This window comes from Tachypleus tridentatus, chromosome 9, assembly GCF_004210375.1.
Source record: "Tachypleus tridentatus isolate NWPU-2018 chromosome 9, ASM421037v1, whole genome shotgun sequence".
NCBI classification, from domain to species: Eukaryota; Metazoa; Arthropoda; class Merostomata; order Xiphosura; family Limulidae; genus Tachypleus; species Tachypleus tridentatus.
Window position 1 is genome coordinate 91,716,621 of NC_134833.1, and position 17,806 is coordinate 91,734,426.

At 31.3% G+C, this 17,806-nt stretch overlaps 1 pseudogene; it reads left to right on the plus strand.

Moving 5' to 3' along the window:
- Positions 1–14,761: 14,761 nt before the first annotated feature.
- On the plus strand, positions 14,762–16,573 carry LOC143227430 (glutamate--cysteine ligase catalytic subunit pseudogene; annotated as a pseudogene).
- The last annotated feature ends 1,233 nt before the right edge of the window (positions 16,574–17,806 follow it).

Genomic DNA, 17,806 nt, shown 5'->3' on the forward strand with positions numbered 1-17,806 from the left:
TATATAATTAAACAATGTTTTCAATTATCAGATGCTTTTGCGTATTATCTAAAATGTGAAGATGTGGTTGGAAGTTTTGTTTCATATAAAATTTTGTTGCTTTATTACAATAAAAAAATATATTACAATTAAAAATATATATAATGACTTTGGTATTATTAGTTATAAAGAAAATTTCAATACTACTTTCGTTCATGACCAGTTTTACGTATGTAGAAAATTATTATTTTTTTTCTCGAAGTTCGACAGCTGTAAAGAATCTCTGCTTATACATTGCGTATAGAACGGTTTGGATCAAAATGTAAGAATAGTGGATGGAAGACGAGCAAAACATCATTGAAGATTACATAAAATGATGTAGTTGTGATGAAATCTCTTACAGAAAGAGTTAAGTATCGTAGCTTCAATCAGGAAGGTAAGTCACTGAATATGTTAGAAAAACAAATACGTTATTTTTAGTAATAAAGTTGAGATTTTAAACTAATGTTAAATGCAGTCTTTATTTTAGTTTTTGAGATAAACTATTTTTATGAAATAGATTAAACAGCCTTGTATGTTTTTAATGGAAAAATAAAAAAAGTTCTCAAGGAAGTGAAGTATTTCTTGTTTGTTTCTTTTCATTTTTTCTAGTCTTAAACTTTATGATTATTTTAAATGACTCATGAAAACAGAATACCAAATACCACTGATCACTTGGCTCTGTTTCTGACAACCAATGATAGAAAGTAGAATGGTATAGTTGGTTTACAACATCTAAAGTAAAGCCCAGTGGGGATCAGCAAAAGTGGGTTGAGGATTTATCTTCACCTTCCAACTAGACAAAGGTCCAACCATACAGAAATTTGGTGAAATTATGTTTAAGATGATATTATTTGGGCTTCTACAAAGGTTGAGATGATCAAAACATAACCAAGAACGTTTGTTTTATTGGAGATTAGTGTTAAATACTTGGAACAATATATCACAATCATTCATCGATAAACTGTATGGCAGCAGTTTATGTAAAGTATGGGATTCACATTCAAAATGTACTTGTGCATTGTAGAGCATGTTTGCACTTGTTTTATCATTTGCATTATAATGGTTTGTGCCATTAATAAATTCAATTTTTTAGTTATCCTTGTTTTTAACTCCTTTTTGTGTTACTTTTATGTTTCTCCTATTTCTATTATTATATGTAATAGGTACATGGATTTGTACTGTTTTTAAAATAATTTGATTCAGTACTTTGTCATGTTTCTGTGTGGGAATATAGTTAATACTTAACATATTATATATCTAAAGTTTTATTTCATGCTGTTGCTTCAGAATTTTGTGCAATTTCACAAATTTATAAAAACATTTTAAAGGGACAAAAAGAAGCTTATTAGCCCATCATGGATGTCAGGACATTCTGGTTCTCAGCTATAACCATCTGTTACTACATGTGTATTCGTCCAATTTTTTTCTGGAACTCTGTTACATTTTCTGCCTCCACCAACAGTTGAGGCTCTCAAGAGAAGTACTTTAAAATCTTATGAACAGTAACCATTAAGTTGGTAAAGTACCTCATTTTATTTCTTGTTTTATAACTTTTACTTTGATTTGTTTACTGGCTGAAGAATAAAATATACTGTTAGGGTAGAGGTAACAGTGAATTAAATATAGTCTTACTATGAAATGTTTTATATTTATTTGGAGGATTGTAGAATTTACAAAAATGAAGACAGGGTTTTGAGATATAAGTATGTTGAACCTTTACATGAAAGTAGTAAAACACTTGTTATTAATTTATGGACAAATTGTTTGCAAAAATATTTCATTAAAACATATTCTTTTTGTACAAATGAAAATTAATGTTCACTAAAAGTCTGCCAAATTTGGTTAAAGTATGCTATATATTAAGTCATAATATTAAAACTATATACACATAAAAATTTTTGGTTACAGATTCCTTTTTAATGTACAAGTCACAAATAAACTTAAAAAAAGAAATCAATGTATTATTGCAATTAATCCCTCTAATTAAATCTGTATTTTACATAAGAAGTGAGTAATGTTGCCCAATATTTTTGGTGAATTCTTTACCTTGAATATTATAGTAGGTAAGAAAGAACACAAAATAAATCAACATGATGAGATATGAAGATCCTACCAGTAGTAAATGCTGATTTAACTGTTAGAATATACCTATTTTAAACTGAAATATGTTTAACATATATTAGTTATACACCTCTGGGTAGACTCTTCCTTTCCTTACATTCTCCATCTTTGTGATTCCAGGGCGTATGCAAGGATGAAGAATATTCCCTATACAATGTTTTTGTCCTTCTTTCTCTTCAAAATGCTATGCCTCATGGTCTGGGCTTATTTAGGGGAAAATCATTAGGCTTTAGACTGACAGTTTGGTTACTCTGCTATTTGTTTCTCATTGGTCCAGGACTCATTGTTTTAATCTTGGATCTCCTTTCTTGGGATCACCCTATCATATCATACTAGCTTGATTTGTTTCAAGGGTAATGACTGCGGGTAGCAGATCAATTATCTCAACATAGACAGATTGTCCAAACAGAATAGATGCTGCATTGTAAGGTTTTGTTTTCAATGTCTTTCACTTAGTCCCCCAGTGGGACAGCAATAAATCTATAGATTTATAACACTAGAATCAGAGAATTTGATGTCCTTTGATGAACACAGCAGATAGCTAAATTTGGTTTTGCTATAAAACACACACACACACGTACGCACGCACACACATACTCATTTTGTAACTCTGACTGATTGGTTGGGATCTTATTGAAACTCTCAATTACTGAGAATTTGGTCTTCAATACGTCACCTTTGGGCTTTGGCAATGAATGCATTCTGTCAGGATGAGACAGGCTTACAACACTAGGCTTTCCCTCCAAGTCATATGTTATACAAGGTAATAACTACGATTTGCTCCAACACATTGTCAAGTCTTGTTAGTGGCACTGGCTCGGCAGCTACACTTTAGTTTCTGTTTCTGCAGTACCTTCATGAGTGTCCATCTCTTTCAATTTTTCTTAAGCTATCTCAGTTGAGACAGCTATGATATGATATGGTATATTTGGCTATCCAGAGATTATCCTGTCTTTTGCACAACATCAGTATTTAATTTTTAAGGCTGCCAAATACCTTTCTCATAATTTGCTTAGTCCTTCAATAAACATTTATCAACAGAAATGATGCACACATTGGCAATGGTGTATCAAATAGATGTTGAACCCATTTCAGTTAGGAGTGTCTACTATAATTTGTTTTTTGACCTGGCTCTGTAACTTGAATTTTTGCATCTTCGACAATTGGCATCTATAAGCCAACCCTATTGATTTCCATTTGATATGTGTAACAAAATATTCTTTTTTGTCTTCAGTATTCTCTGGATTCCTGAAGTCACTGTGGGTCATTTTTCCCAGATGACCATTCCATCTGTTTATGACCTGATATTCATATGCTATGTATCACCTTTGCATGAAGGTTTCTTTTTCTTTGCTGTTGTCCAACAGACATTACCAGTAAGAGTGGTCTGCACTGTTTGTCCATGGATTATTTTATCATTTTACCTACATCCTCAGGCAGGTTTTTTCTACCCAAGTTATTTTCAGACAGGGAAGGGGATAAATTCTTTTCAGAGATTCATCTGATCATTATTTACCACTTCTATGAATAATCAGATTTTTATTGTTATCATTTTGAATGAGGATGTTGTAGGTTTTGTTGCCCCTACTTATTCCTTTAGAGTGCTAGACAATTACTTTTTACTCTGGGTTCTCTTTGAATGCAAGGAATCTTTTGCAAGTCAAGTCTAATTAGAATTGTCACATTCTGTATGTTCTTAGTAGCCCAACTTAATTGCCTGTTGAAGGGCATTGTGAATCCTACTAGTTTTGATAATTGTAACTATTAAAGTTTTGTGAGAATAATCAGTTGGTTAAATGCCCTTGATTAACTCTTAAATGGTGGCCATCATGAAATGATGCTACTATCTGCAACATTCCTGCTTTTTAAGGATTAATGATTATTAATTGGTTAAAAAATTTCACTATAGAGGTGTGTTCCATCATTTACTGTTTGCTGCTATATCAGTACATTATTAATTATTTAAACTTTGAATGTTGTTGTTACAAAAAGTTGTTACGGCAAGTAAACTGTAATGGAATGCTATGTAGGAAAATCAGTTGATTTTGAAATTGTATAATGTTCAACCAATTAGAGGACTTAATTTACATTTTTTAAACAATGGACTATTCTTCAAAACATGAATAAAAAGGAGCAGGGAAGTTCATATGGTAGCTCTAATAAAATTGACCCTTGATCAGGAGCTTCAACTTAATATCAGTCATTACTCAACTCAAGAATTTCTCTGTATTTTAACCAGCTCCAGAGGAGGTTAGTAAGGCAAATTTTAGATCTTGAAATACTGTCTACAAACACTCTTTTATGTGGATGTTAATTTTCAAGAATGTCTTTAATCCCATTGAGACAAGCATGTGAACTTTGGGTGTTGATGGTACAATTGAATACAGAAAATTCAAATTTATATGAATTATGGTAGAACAAACAAGAAGTTCTGGTTTGTTGTTATATCAGAGTCCAATTACAAAATTTGACATTATTTTACACTTGCTGATATTTTTTGCTAAATTTAATCAATATGAACACCACAGGAATATATTCTACAAGAGTATATGTAAATTTAGTGAAAGTAGTAAATTAATATAAATCATTCTAATAATTCAATTTGCAAAAAGAAATATGTTAATGAATATCAAGTTGAGACTGATTAGGTATGTAAAATGGAATTTTCTTAACCACCAATAAAAGAAATTGATAGGATGAAGATTTTCAATGTTTATAGTTCAAATATGCCTCACAACAAAATTTTGAAGTACTTACAAATAAATAAATAAATACTAAATAAATTGTATGACTTGAAAGGAGAAACTAAATCCTATTACTAAGTTTTATGTACTTTGGTTAAGGATTTCTGATGCGAGGAGAAAAAAAAATGGAACATCATTGACATATCACCAACCTGAAATGTTTTAAACATTTCCATTAAGAAAACCTGATAGGTCAAAAGAACGTCTGTAATACTCAGGTGGCTTAGAAAGGTTTAAGTAAACGAAAAGCTAATAAAATTCTGTTTGTATTGGAATTAAAAGTCTTGGAGGATGTGTTGAGTGTGTAGTTGAATGGGATTGCTGTTAGTTTAGTTAATTCGGTTATCTTTCTCATGAAATAGCAGTTGGTTTTGATGTTAATTGTACCAAGAACTACTACTACTACTACCTTTTTCACAATTTTTCTCGGATTGGAGAGGTTTTCTCATGTAACGTCCAATTTGTGAATGAATACAGATAGTCCATGGAATAACTTTATACAGAATAAACAACAAAACATTTTGAAAGTATTCTAGAAAAACGTAGCAGTTTTACTCAATAAAGTTTATCAATGGAAAACAATTATTTGCATCATAGCATTATGTTCTTAATATGTATATTTATTTAATAAATGCATTAGGAATCTTTAAAAGCTTTTTAAAACAATGAAAAAAAAACAACTTAAAATGGAATTTTCAAATATTGTGGCGATTTATGAGTTGTGTTTTAGCTTCTAGTTGAGTTCTAAACGCAACATATTCATAATTTGTTATCTCATTACTTTTTTTTTCATTTCGTGTCAGTATTATGTAATGGAGTTTTTGTGTTTATGTGGGAATGCAGTTATAGGCTACTAATTTTACAGTTTTGCAAAAAAAATTTGTTAGTAGTTGAAAACAATTTTCTTGCTTCTGGTTTTACCCTTTTTTTACATTTTAATTTAGGATTTCATTGCGAGGAAAGCAAGCTTACTGGATACCTGTATTTTGACAGTTTTTCTTTTTGAAGATTCCCAATTTGTTGAACATGATAAGTGTTTTGTAAGATGACACAATTAGGTAAGAAAGATCTTAAATTACATTTTCCATCATTCTGCTCCTTGTTTCTCAAAATTGTCAATGCTGGTGAGGAAGAGTGCCACTCATAATTATGGTTTCAAATATTTATTATCATTGTCAGTATTTTCACTCATTTGATTGAAGTGTGAATAATTAATTTATGCAGATTAGAAATGTTATGTCAGGTTTACAGCAGTTTTAAACTGAACGTTTTAATTTTGGTGTTAGCCTAAAGACAGTATGAAATAATTTTTCAATCCTATGTGAATTCATTTGTTAGGTATGTCTCTGAAAACTTTTGCTAAAAATAATTTAAACTTTTTATAGAAACAGTAATTTAAGATTACATTGGGGTTGTCACAATCTTCATTTATTTTGGTTATAAGTTTTATGACTTGGATTAACTGCAGGCACAGGATTGTGGTAGAGATTGTATAGAAAATGACTATTGAGAATTACTATGAACATGAGAGTACTTGATATTTTTTTAGACACAGCAAATATTATTTCTTTAGTGAGATGTTTTATATATTTCTCCATGTTTAATGTACTCTTTTTGGATGCTAATTTTCAATTTTTTTTGTATCTAATGATATTGGATGATCAGCTTGTTATGATTTGAGAAGCAGTAACATTGTTTAATCTAATGATGAACTTCCAGTTAAACTTTGTTTCTCTGATGCCTTAGCTCAAGTTACAACTTCTGCTGCATTATCCTAACTTGCTCAGTCAGGTGAAGGTTTGCTATCCATTGTATTTGTTAATTTAATATCACCCTTTGATATGATCACTAATAATAATAAAAATACAAGCAGCAGTGAGGTTTTGGGCTGAATTTAAAAGTTAATGAAAATAAATGTGCACATCTTGTATACTTAGTTCCATGATCATAGTGAGTTTAAGAAAGAACATTTAATAGAAAGACAATGAGCCACTGGTTTGAATCCCCGTCACACCAAACATGCTAGTCCTTTCAGCCGTGGGGCATTATAATGTAACAGTCAATCCCACTATTTGTTGGTGAAAGAGTAACTCAAGAGTTGGCTGGCTGTGGTGATGACTAATTGCCTTCCCTGTAGCCTTATACTGCTAAATTAGGGACGGCTAGTGGAGATAGCCCTCGTGAAGCTTTACACAAAATTCAAAAAACAAACAATACTTCTTTAAAAACAAAAGCTGAAAGGCGAGTAGGTCATTCTGATAGCATCTATTTTCTCACCAGAAGAAGTTTTTGTTTGTTTAATATATAAAAGTTTATTTGCTAAATAAATTTTAAGGTATAGCTTAAATTATTCTTAATTTCATTAAACAGTTCTTTTGTATTTGGATCAACAGAGTCAAATACTGGTGTGTCATAAAGTTGCACTAGTCTTTGATGAAATGATGTGGGACTTGTACATGTTTCAGTTTGGGTGAGAACTTTTTGTGAAAAGTGTAGTGTTAAGGAAATAACAAAAAAGAAACAGGAAACTGAGCCTAAATAGTTTTCTTACTCAGGTAAAGTTTCAGTGTGTTATAATCTGGAATCATCTAAACTTAACCAAGTACTAAGATACATTTTATAATAAAATTGTTTTGCAAAATAATTTGAAAAGGTTTAGAATTTTATTGGTAAGGGAAAATCTTACCTCACAGTTCTTTTGACATTGTTTGAAAATGTTACTACTTATGATGGTGAAGGTGACGAGGTGCCACATAAAAGGCTTGTAAAAAGTGATTTCTTCAGGTGTAAGTTAGCTAATTAGATAGAAGAGTTGCATGATGAAAGAAAAGTTAGGGTTGTTGTAAATGGAATTCAGTCAAACTAGATTAATGTCACAAGTGAGGTACCTCATGGATCAGTCTTGTAAATTTTGCTCTTTTTCATTCATGTCAGTGACATAGATGAAGGAATGGTCAATAAATTACTTAAATTTAGTGATGATATCAAGGTCTTGGATGTTACTAACTATGGGGAAGATGTTGCTACTTTACAAAAGGTTTTAAATCATTTAGTGAGATGGGCAAATAAATGGTAGATTTATTGTAAATACAAGATACTGCATGTGGGTTAACATGATGTAAATTATATATATAATTTGGATGGGAATAACTTTGGATGAATGATATTCATTTGTTGGAAAGGGTTCAGGAGGATGTTTATTACAATCATGCCTCAGATGAAGGGGCCATCATATGAGGAGAGATTAAAATGTCTGAAATTGTTTTCTCTTGAAAAAAGAATAGTTCTAAAGGATCTTATTGAGGTATTTAAGATTGTACATGAAATTTATAACAGTGATGCATGCTCTTTCTTATACTTGATGGCAAAAATAGCAGGTCTATGCAATACAAGTATAAATTTGGGCAAGGTAGGAGTCATTTTCAGCTGAGACAGTATTTTTCAAACAAGGTGGTTGGTCTTTAGAATGGGCTGCTTTTGGATGTTGCGGTGGTAGTAAATTTGAATAAGTTTAATAAGAGAAGGCTTGATAACTACATGAATAATAAGGATTGTCTTTAAAATTTTATTTTATTTACTTGATAGTTTTAGTTCAGAGGATAGGATAGTTGAGATGAACAAAATGATTTTGTTGTCCCTAAACATTATGTTATGTTATAACCTCATTTTATTCATAATATTACACAAGTTAGGACACAATATATTACTTTGTTTAATTTATAATACTCTACAGATAGTTTCATTTCTTTTTGTAACCTGATTTCACTTGTACTTCAGTAGTAAAGTCATAACTTGTTTTGAACTGATCTCAGCTTCATTTCTGGACAGAAATTAAATATTATCTTATAGACACATCTTGCTTTCACTTCTTTATAGCAAACCAGTTCTATTTTGATACAGGTAAGGTCACATTATTCAAGAAACTGATCTCCCACATTCGTACAATTGAGTGCATATTAGGCTAATTATTCTATAAAATAATCTAATATGTACATTAGTACAGTAAAGTCATTTCATAAATTGTTCTCATCACCATATGTTAGAAAGTGATATAACCTTCACTTCTACAAAGTAAGGTTGTATTCTGATACAAACTGACCTCACTTATATTTCTGTAAAGGTATGGTCATATGTTGTTATAAACTACAAACTGATTTCAACACCAGTACAAAAATTTATTACATAAACTGTTTGCACTTCCACTTCAGTACAGTAAGGACATATCAAGCTGTAACTTCATCTTCTCATCAGTCAGTAACATAATTAGGCCAACTGTTGTTACTTCTACTTCAGTATACTTAGGTCAAGTAATAAATTATAATCTTGTGTCCTCATTGATACACTAATATCAATGAGTGATATTAGGGCAACTGTTTTCACTTCCACTTGAGTACAGTTAAGGCATGTTATAAACTATAATCTCATGTCCTCATCAGTACAGTAATATAATATTAAGTCAGCTGTTGTCACTTCTATTTAAGTATAGTTAAGTCAGGTAATGTAGTATAAGCCTCATATCCTCATTAATGCAGTGATATCATATCCACTGTTGGCATATCCACTTGAATGCACGTAAGTCATGTTATACACTATAAATTTCGTATTCTCATCAGTGCTGAAATGACATTTACTTCCAGTACACATAAACTTACATTTCGATATCAATTATTATCAAGTTTAAGAAATTTAGGTTATGTCAGAATGCATCAACTAATCTGACATTTACTTCAGTATAGATAAATTTATACTTTTTTATATGCTGATTTCAGCTTCATTTCTGAACAGAAAGGTGATATTATCTTTTAAACATATTTTGCTTCCACTTATTTAAAGCAAACTTCTTCTACTTTGAGACAGGTAAGATCACATTATTCTTGAAATTGATCTCTCACATTTGTACAGTTAAGTGCATATTAGGCTATTTATTCTATAAAATATTCTAATCTGTACATTAGTACAGTAAAGTCATTTCATAAATTGGTCTCATCACCATTTCAATACACTACAATAAGGCCATATGTTACAAAGTGATATAACCTTCACTTCTGTGCAGTAAGGTCATATTTTGATACAAACTGATTTCACATATATTTTTGTAAAAGTATGGTCTTATGTAGTTAAAAACTGTAAATTAATTTTGACACCAGTACAAAAAGATATTAAGTAAACTATTCTCACTTCCACGTCAGTACAGTAAGGTAATTCTTAGCTATAACCTCATCTTCTCATCAGTATAGTAATATATTAGGCCAATTTTTGTTACTTCTACTTCAGTACACTTAAGTCAAGTAATAAACTATAATCTCGTATCCTCATTGATACAGTAATATCATGTTAGGGCAACTGTTTTCACTTTCACTTGAGTACAGTTAAGTGATATAATAAACTATTTTCTCATATCCTCATCAGTACAGTAATATAATATTAAGTCAGCTGTTGTCACTTCCATTTGAGTATAGTTAAGTCAGGGTATAAACTATAATCCTCATATCCTTATTAGTGATAAAATATTAGGTCAAATGTTGTTATATCCACTTGAATGCAGGTAAGTCGTGTAATAAACTATAATTTTCGTATTCTCATCAGTACAGTAATATCATACTGTGCAACTGTTCTCACTTCTAATTCTGTACAGATACCATCATATTATGCTACAAACTAATCTCACTTCTACCTCAATCTGATTCAGTGAAAATAAATACACAGTACAACTGCTGAAATGACATTTATTTCCAGTACACACAAACTCACATTTTGATATAAATTATTATCAAGTAAAGGAAATTTAGAATGCATCAACTAATCTGACCTTTACTTCAGTATAGATAAATTTATACTTTTTTATATGCTAATCTTGTGTCTAAGTAATTAGATATGAAGTTACATTATCTTATCAGTTAAAATGGCTTCCATTTCATTTCAGGTAAGCTCATACTTTGTTACACAGTGAATAAATTGGAACTTCAGTACAGATGTGTAAAGTTATTTTGTGATACACTCAGTTGATCTAAACCCCAGTACAACTCAGTTAGGTCACATGTTGTTATACATTGATTTAATCATAAGTTCAGTGGAGTTGTGTAAAGTCATTTTGTGATACACTCAGTTGATCATGACCTGAGTACAAGTAGGTAAGGTCACATGTTATTATACATTGATTTAATCATAAGTTCAGTACAGTTGTGTGTAGTTTTGTCATACACTGATATCATGTATTGGTGTCAGCTGAGTCATGAAATGTCATAAAGTGGTCTCATGTTTAATATTAATTGATATAAAACCAATAAATAAAGTAACAGATATTAAGCTTTACATTCCACATTTCATGATCTTGAAAAATTTATTAGCAATGTAGGAAATTTAACATTATACCATTTGTCTACATTGATAATTTACCTTATTATTATTAGAATTAGAAATACAAAGTTTAAGAATGTTAATGTCTTTTGAGATCTCTCTTATATTCACTGCACATTGTATCTCATAAGATGATGCTGGATAAAGTGTCATGAATATGTTTGGTAGTCACTGTACTTAAAGTACCTCTACCCACACTATCTGTGACATATGGATACTACAGTACTTTCAAAAGAATTGTTTCTTGTTTAGAAATACCTGTGCAGACCTCTTCTAAACATAGAATTTCACATTAAAGTGTTACTTTGTTAGGAATAAAATTGATTTACCTAAAGTTAGTATTTTAATTAAGATTAGTAAAAGTACTATAGTACTTAAATATTTTGTAATATTGAACCTTCCAAAACTATTCTATTCATATGTCTTTCTGACCTAAAACCCAAATATCTGGATGTTGTAGCATTATAGAATCGTCTTGCAAGAAAATCTGAACATTTTTCTTTAGTTTTTTATATTACACAATGATTAAAACATATTGGAATCCTGGACATCTAGTGCTTTATGTTTCTTCTTATATCTGGAGAATCACAGCAACACAGTACCTGAAATATTATGTACCACTGAACTATATGATTCTATAGTTGAAGTTACTGTGTTATTATGTTCATATTGTTCTTGCTTTTTGCTGTCATTATTCTGCTGTTGTTAAACAGTATAGCTTAAATATGTTATTTGATCTCTTTGTTTGATTGAAATAATATGTAATAGTACTAGTGAGAAAACCCATAATTACAACGAAAACTTATTGATTGTTACTTAAGATAATTACTTATGACACATTATATTTCTTTAGCTTTTACCCATAGTCTTTCAAAAGAACTGAAAAATGTAGTGTCAGGATTGTAAATATATTGTTATACAACCACTAGAAAATTAAAAACAAAAATCATTATATTGTGTATAAAAAGTAATGTATAACACTTGTAATGTAAGTTTAATGTAGTCTTCTAATATAAGACTGTGCAGTCATTATTGCTGGATTAAACCATTACAGGAAATTAGTTAAGTGACAAAAATGCGTATTAGTAGTAAAAGAAAAGGTATTAATTATTAATGAACTAAATCGTTAAAGCACATCAGTTATGATATGAAAGATAATATTGTAATAGAAGATTAGTTACATAAGAAAACGTCTTATTAATTGTTGTTGAATTTGACCATTATAAAAGATTAATTACATAGAAAGAAATAACTTATTAAGGGTTCTTAAACTAAATTATTATAACAAGTTAGTTATATGATAAGAAATGTGTGAATAGTTATTAAACTAAACTATTACAGAATGTGAAATGTACATTGTGATTGATAATGTGTAAAGTACTAGATAACTCATAACATTTAGTGATTTTTTCTGTACAATGTCTCAGATATATGAATCCATGTTCAGTGTTATATAGCAATGGCAATTTACTACTTAATTGTCAAAGAATCCCTACTTGTACAGCAACTAAACACAAAATTAAACCAATGTAAAGGAACACCTTTATACCTATACTAATTAATAACCTAACATCCACCTGCAACGACCCCTAAAATACAGTACCTGTTTATACTCTCCTCCTTGAGACATGTTTTCATCAATGGTCATATTGAAACTCCCTCTTAGCCTGAAGATGACCTCAGAAGGTCAAAACATTATTCTCTTCTTATCAGTGAAAGTGTTAATATACCCATACCAGCCCTTTTGAGATACATTTTTATTTCAAGTGTTTCTTGTTATCAAGAAAAACTTTCACTAGTATTCAAATATTCTTAACGTTAGAAATGATCTGTTCTCTACAAATCTGTATTGCATAATTAAGATATTTCTATTATTATGTTAACTATATGTGTACTGTTTGCTTTGTGAAAAATAATCATTTCTTTTAGATTGTATTGATATGTGTGTGATATTTAACTATTTGCAATTGGGAAATTTCACTTATCTTGCTAGTAGGAACAGTTGTTTTTATTCTAAGCTTTAAAATCAAGCTTTTTTGATATTTCATGTCAATAATAAGTGTTTTCTTGCGTGGTTATTTTGATTTGTTAATGCTATGATGTATCTGGAAAGCAGCTTGTTTGTTTTTGAATAAACCATTTTCTGTTTATGAGGGTATGTAAAAATATTTGTACATTATTAAAGACAAAAATTCCTAAAAATTTTTTTGCTTACATTTCCATGGTTCTTAGATATATTTTACCATAACCATAGTCAGTGTATTCATGTATGAATCCAGTATATACATCAGATAGCTTAAGGGAATGTTTTAGAAGTTTGATTAGCTACAATGGTTGTAGAAGAGTGAGGAAGAGACATACTTTTATATTTGTTTATTACAAACTGCTGAGAGGAATAGAACAAGTTCAAATTTTTCATTCAAATGTGACACATTACATAAGTGAGAAGTGAAAGCAGTACAACAATTAACAGTGTAGTTGTTATAATAGGTTAAATAATTTTAAACGCATAAACAAATAGTGGTGCAGGTTAGAAATAAATAAACTCTACATATTATAACTGGTGTAATTTTGCGTAACTTGAGTCGTTTCCACAACAAGAAATATTAAATTTATTCTGTTATAACCTCATTATTTCTAGTGATCGGGCTTTTTTATTTTACTTTAATAAATAACCATTTCAAGACGTAACTAAAGTGAAACAGGACTTGAATGTGGTATAAAATGTTCGTCAAGCGTAGTCAAGGACCTATAATATTGAATGGTTGAACAAAACGTCAGAAATAGAAGGTGCTAGAATTCTTTACAGTCGGCAAATACACGTCTGTGAAGGGTATGTTGAGGATTAACTCGCATTCTTCGAGAACACAGTTTCACATAAGTCGCTGCTGAGTTGTATCCTTGTGATGTTTTGTTACGTTCAGCCGGCGAAACTAACAACTTTAATATTAATATTCCACAGTATTCATATTGGAACGTCAAGAAGTATAAACAATTATGTTATTAAAGTACTTATTAAAGCGTTCATTTATCTGTTTCGTCCAGCTTTTGTATGTTATCAATCGTGTGAATTAAATTATTGAATTCACAGATCCCGGTCACAGTATAGGAGTTGTTATCGATCAAATTACTTATGGTATATAACCTAACTTTCTCATTTTTTCTGTGTTCCACTTACGTATCACATTAAAAATAAAAAGACTCTAAAACCATGTTCGAGCCAAGTCGTTTCTAACATACGTGCCTTTATCGTGCTGTGTTAAGAATGCTCAAATGTCTCTCTCACGCATCTACACAGTACTTAAGCCATTTGTTGTTGTAGCCCCTTAAAGGACTGCGTATATTCGTCTTCGCAGATTTGTGTATGACGTAAACACTTATAAACACAGTGCCAAAGGTTACTGTGACTGACATATAACAATTATGACGCAACGCGTTTTTCTCATACAACGCAGTTGATCTCCTGGACGTAGGCTCGTGCTTATACAAGGCTACAAGTCGTAGACTCATTCCGTACCATGAGATTTCTAGAAAATCCCCATTTTCTGTCGTGGAAAGAATCTTTAAATCATTTCGTTAAACTAAGGACATTAGCTTGTCAACAGTTTATTTACATTTACAACCAGAATAAGAACAGAAATGACCCGTTTAAGTGGGGGGATGAGATTGAAGGACATGTAATAAAGTTGAATCACGAAGCTAAAACGGCAAGACTAAGCTTACGTGCCCCGAGAATCTTCAAACACTTGAAAGAAAATAGTAAATCTCTTGCTGGGTTGTGGACAGAAGAATGTCTTGAGTCGATGTTAGAAAGCTGCCCAAGAGAACCGTATGGAGATGTTTTGGAGTGTTTTAGTGAGGTAGAAGAGAACATGAAAAAAAGAAGGAAAGAAGTGTTAGCAGCTTTAGAAGATGATGAAACTTACTTAACTGTAGGGATGTTTCCGCGGCTTGGTGTTCAGGCATTTACTGAACCGGTTTATAAGCCTACACCAGAATCAGGTATCACTATGTCACTCTTTGTTCCAGATGAATTGATCTGTCAGGATAACCCAATGTATAAAACTTCCTTTATTTCTCTTGAAAAAAGAAGAGGAAAGCGAGCGAATGTTAATATTCCAATATTTAAAGACAGAAACACACCTGACCCTTTCACTGAAAATCTAGAAGTACTTGGAGGTGATGTTCAGTTTGGAGATGAAGCTAAACCAAACCATGTTTATGAAGATTGTTCAGTGATTGGACAAGCCAGTTGTTCTTTACAGACTACAATACAAGCATCTTATTTGGAAAATTCCATGTTTATGCACGATCAGCTGTGTGTCTTAGCTCCAATAATGATGGCTTTAAGTGCATCTTCTCCAGTAAGAAGAGGTTATCTCACAGACCATGACTGTCGATGGCAGGCAATGGCTGAAAGTTTTGATGACCGAACAAGAAGAGAAATCAACCATCCCGAAACATTAGACTATAAAATTCCTAACCATTCTCGTTGGGAATCAAACTTCTTATATTTCTCATCAGGTGGAGTACATTTAAATGATTTACCCATTGTTTATGATGAACAGTTTTATGAAGAACTTACTTCGAGTGGAATAGATTCTCAAATTGCTCTTCAAGTGGCGTGTGCTCTTTTGAGGTCTCCAATACTGATAAGCTGGGAACAACTGGAAGAAGATGAAACTGGAATAAGCAATTCTCTCTCACTTTTCCGTTTTCCAGCTGTCTCATTAAGAACCCCCGATTATCATATGTCGGCATTCTGGCGTGTTGAAATCAAAGCAATGGATGTCCAAATAACGGATTTTGAGAACGCTGCTTATGCAATTTTCGTAGCTCTTTTTTCCAGGGTTGTTTTAGAAAAAAAACTGAGTTGGCTTATTCCCATGAGCAAACTTCAAGAAAATTTCCAAGCAGCGCAGAAACGAGACGCTGTTCGTGAACAGAAGTTTTGGATTGTTCAAGATCTCACTTTAACTACAGGTGCATGTTTTGAACAAGACCAGGAAAACTGGAATGTTCTTAGTGTGAATGAGATAATAAATGGATCCAAAAATGGGTTTCCAGGAATCGTCCCAGTGATAAAGGATTATCTTCGTGAAAAGGTCAGCTCCGACACTGTTACTGAGCTTGATAGATACCTTAAACTTATACAACAACGTGCTGCTGGAGAAACCATGACAGGAGCTGCATGGATCCGCCAGTTCATCAGAAATCACAAGAAGTATAGAGAAGATTCGGTTGTGAGCGAGGAGATAACTTACGATCTGATAACCACTATTGACCAAATTCAAAAAGGTATTCTCCAGTGTCCTGATTTACTAGGTTGAAAGAATCAACTTTTAACACACAATAAATACGTGTTGGTAAAATAGTTATTAGTGGTTATAAAGTCATTGTAAGAATGTGTAAGCTATTTCGTAGAGTTATTATGGTAGTTTGAATCGTGCATATCTCTTTATACTAAAGCTATTAGATTTTTGTATTAGTGTAAATGGGAGAATAAACGTAGTTTTGTCATATCTGTGACAATTGTTTATTTCGTCAATTTCCATCCTTACACACATGTATGAGGGTCTATCCGAGCAAGTAGGAGTATTTCAGTAGACAAACGTATAAAAATGTAAAACTGCACAAATTCAGAACAAATTGATGTTAACATAAGGTATTAATATGAAACGTTCAGAGGGAGAATACGATATTATGTAATAACTGGAAGTTAGTAGTTGTGGAAGGTTCAGAGTGTAGCACTAACTGTAGGGTCAACGGTTGTGTTAGGACCTGTTGTAAGTGGTGTTTGCAGTTTAAAACAATTGTGAAAATTTCAGTGATGAGAGATGGAGAGATAGACCTTGTTTCTGAATAAAGGTTTTTAATAACCGTATTAGCTGTATTTACTATTTACTTCAAATCATCACGAATCAAGGAAGAAATATTTAAATTAAAAAAAACTTAAAAAACAATAATCTTGAAGAAGAAACAGTTAAGAAAGCATCACGTTTGGGACAAATGTTATAAATGTTCACCTTCTAGATATTTTGAAGTTAATGGAAACGGAGAATATTTTACAAATATTTATTATAAACCTTTGTCCAAACTGTGTATCGCCACATAGTGTTCTAGTGTCGCAAGTCCCCAGACATACTGCTGTTCCACTAAGAAAAAGGAAACTGAATTTAAAAAAGTTATATTTATTGTGTGTTTTATTGAAACATTTTATTTTTAAATTTTGCTTTGGGAATATAACTGGTTTGTTTGTTTTTTGCGCAAAGCTACTCGAAGGGAATCTGCGCTCGCCGTCCCCAATTTTGCAGTTTAAAGCTGAAGAGGAGGCAGCTAGTTTTATTTTATCTGTCTTATTCTTATGATTTCAAAACATTTTATTGCTGAGCGTTTGTAGATGACAGTTTTATTATGTTTGAATACGATATATATACATATTTCTTTACTTCAACATTTTTTGTACAACGAGCATATTATATACACTGAAATACAGTTGTATATTTCTTTATAACAAGGTTAACTGTTCTGTTATTACAAATCAGATCACAACAACTCCATAT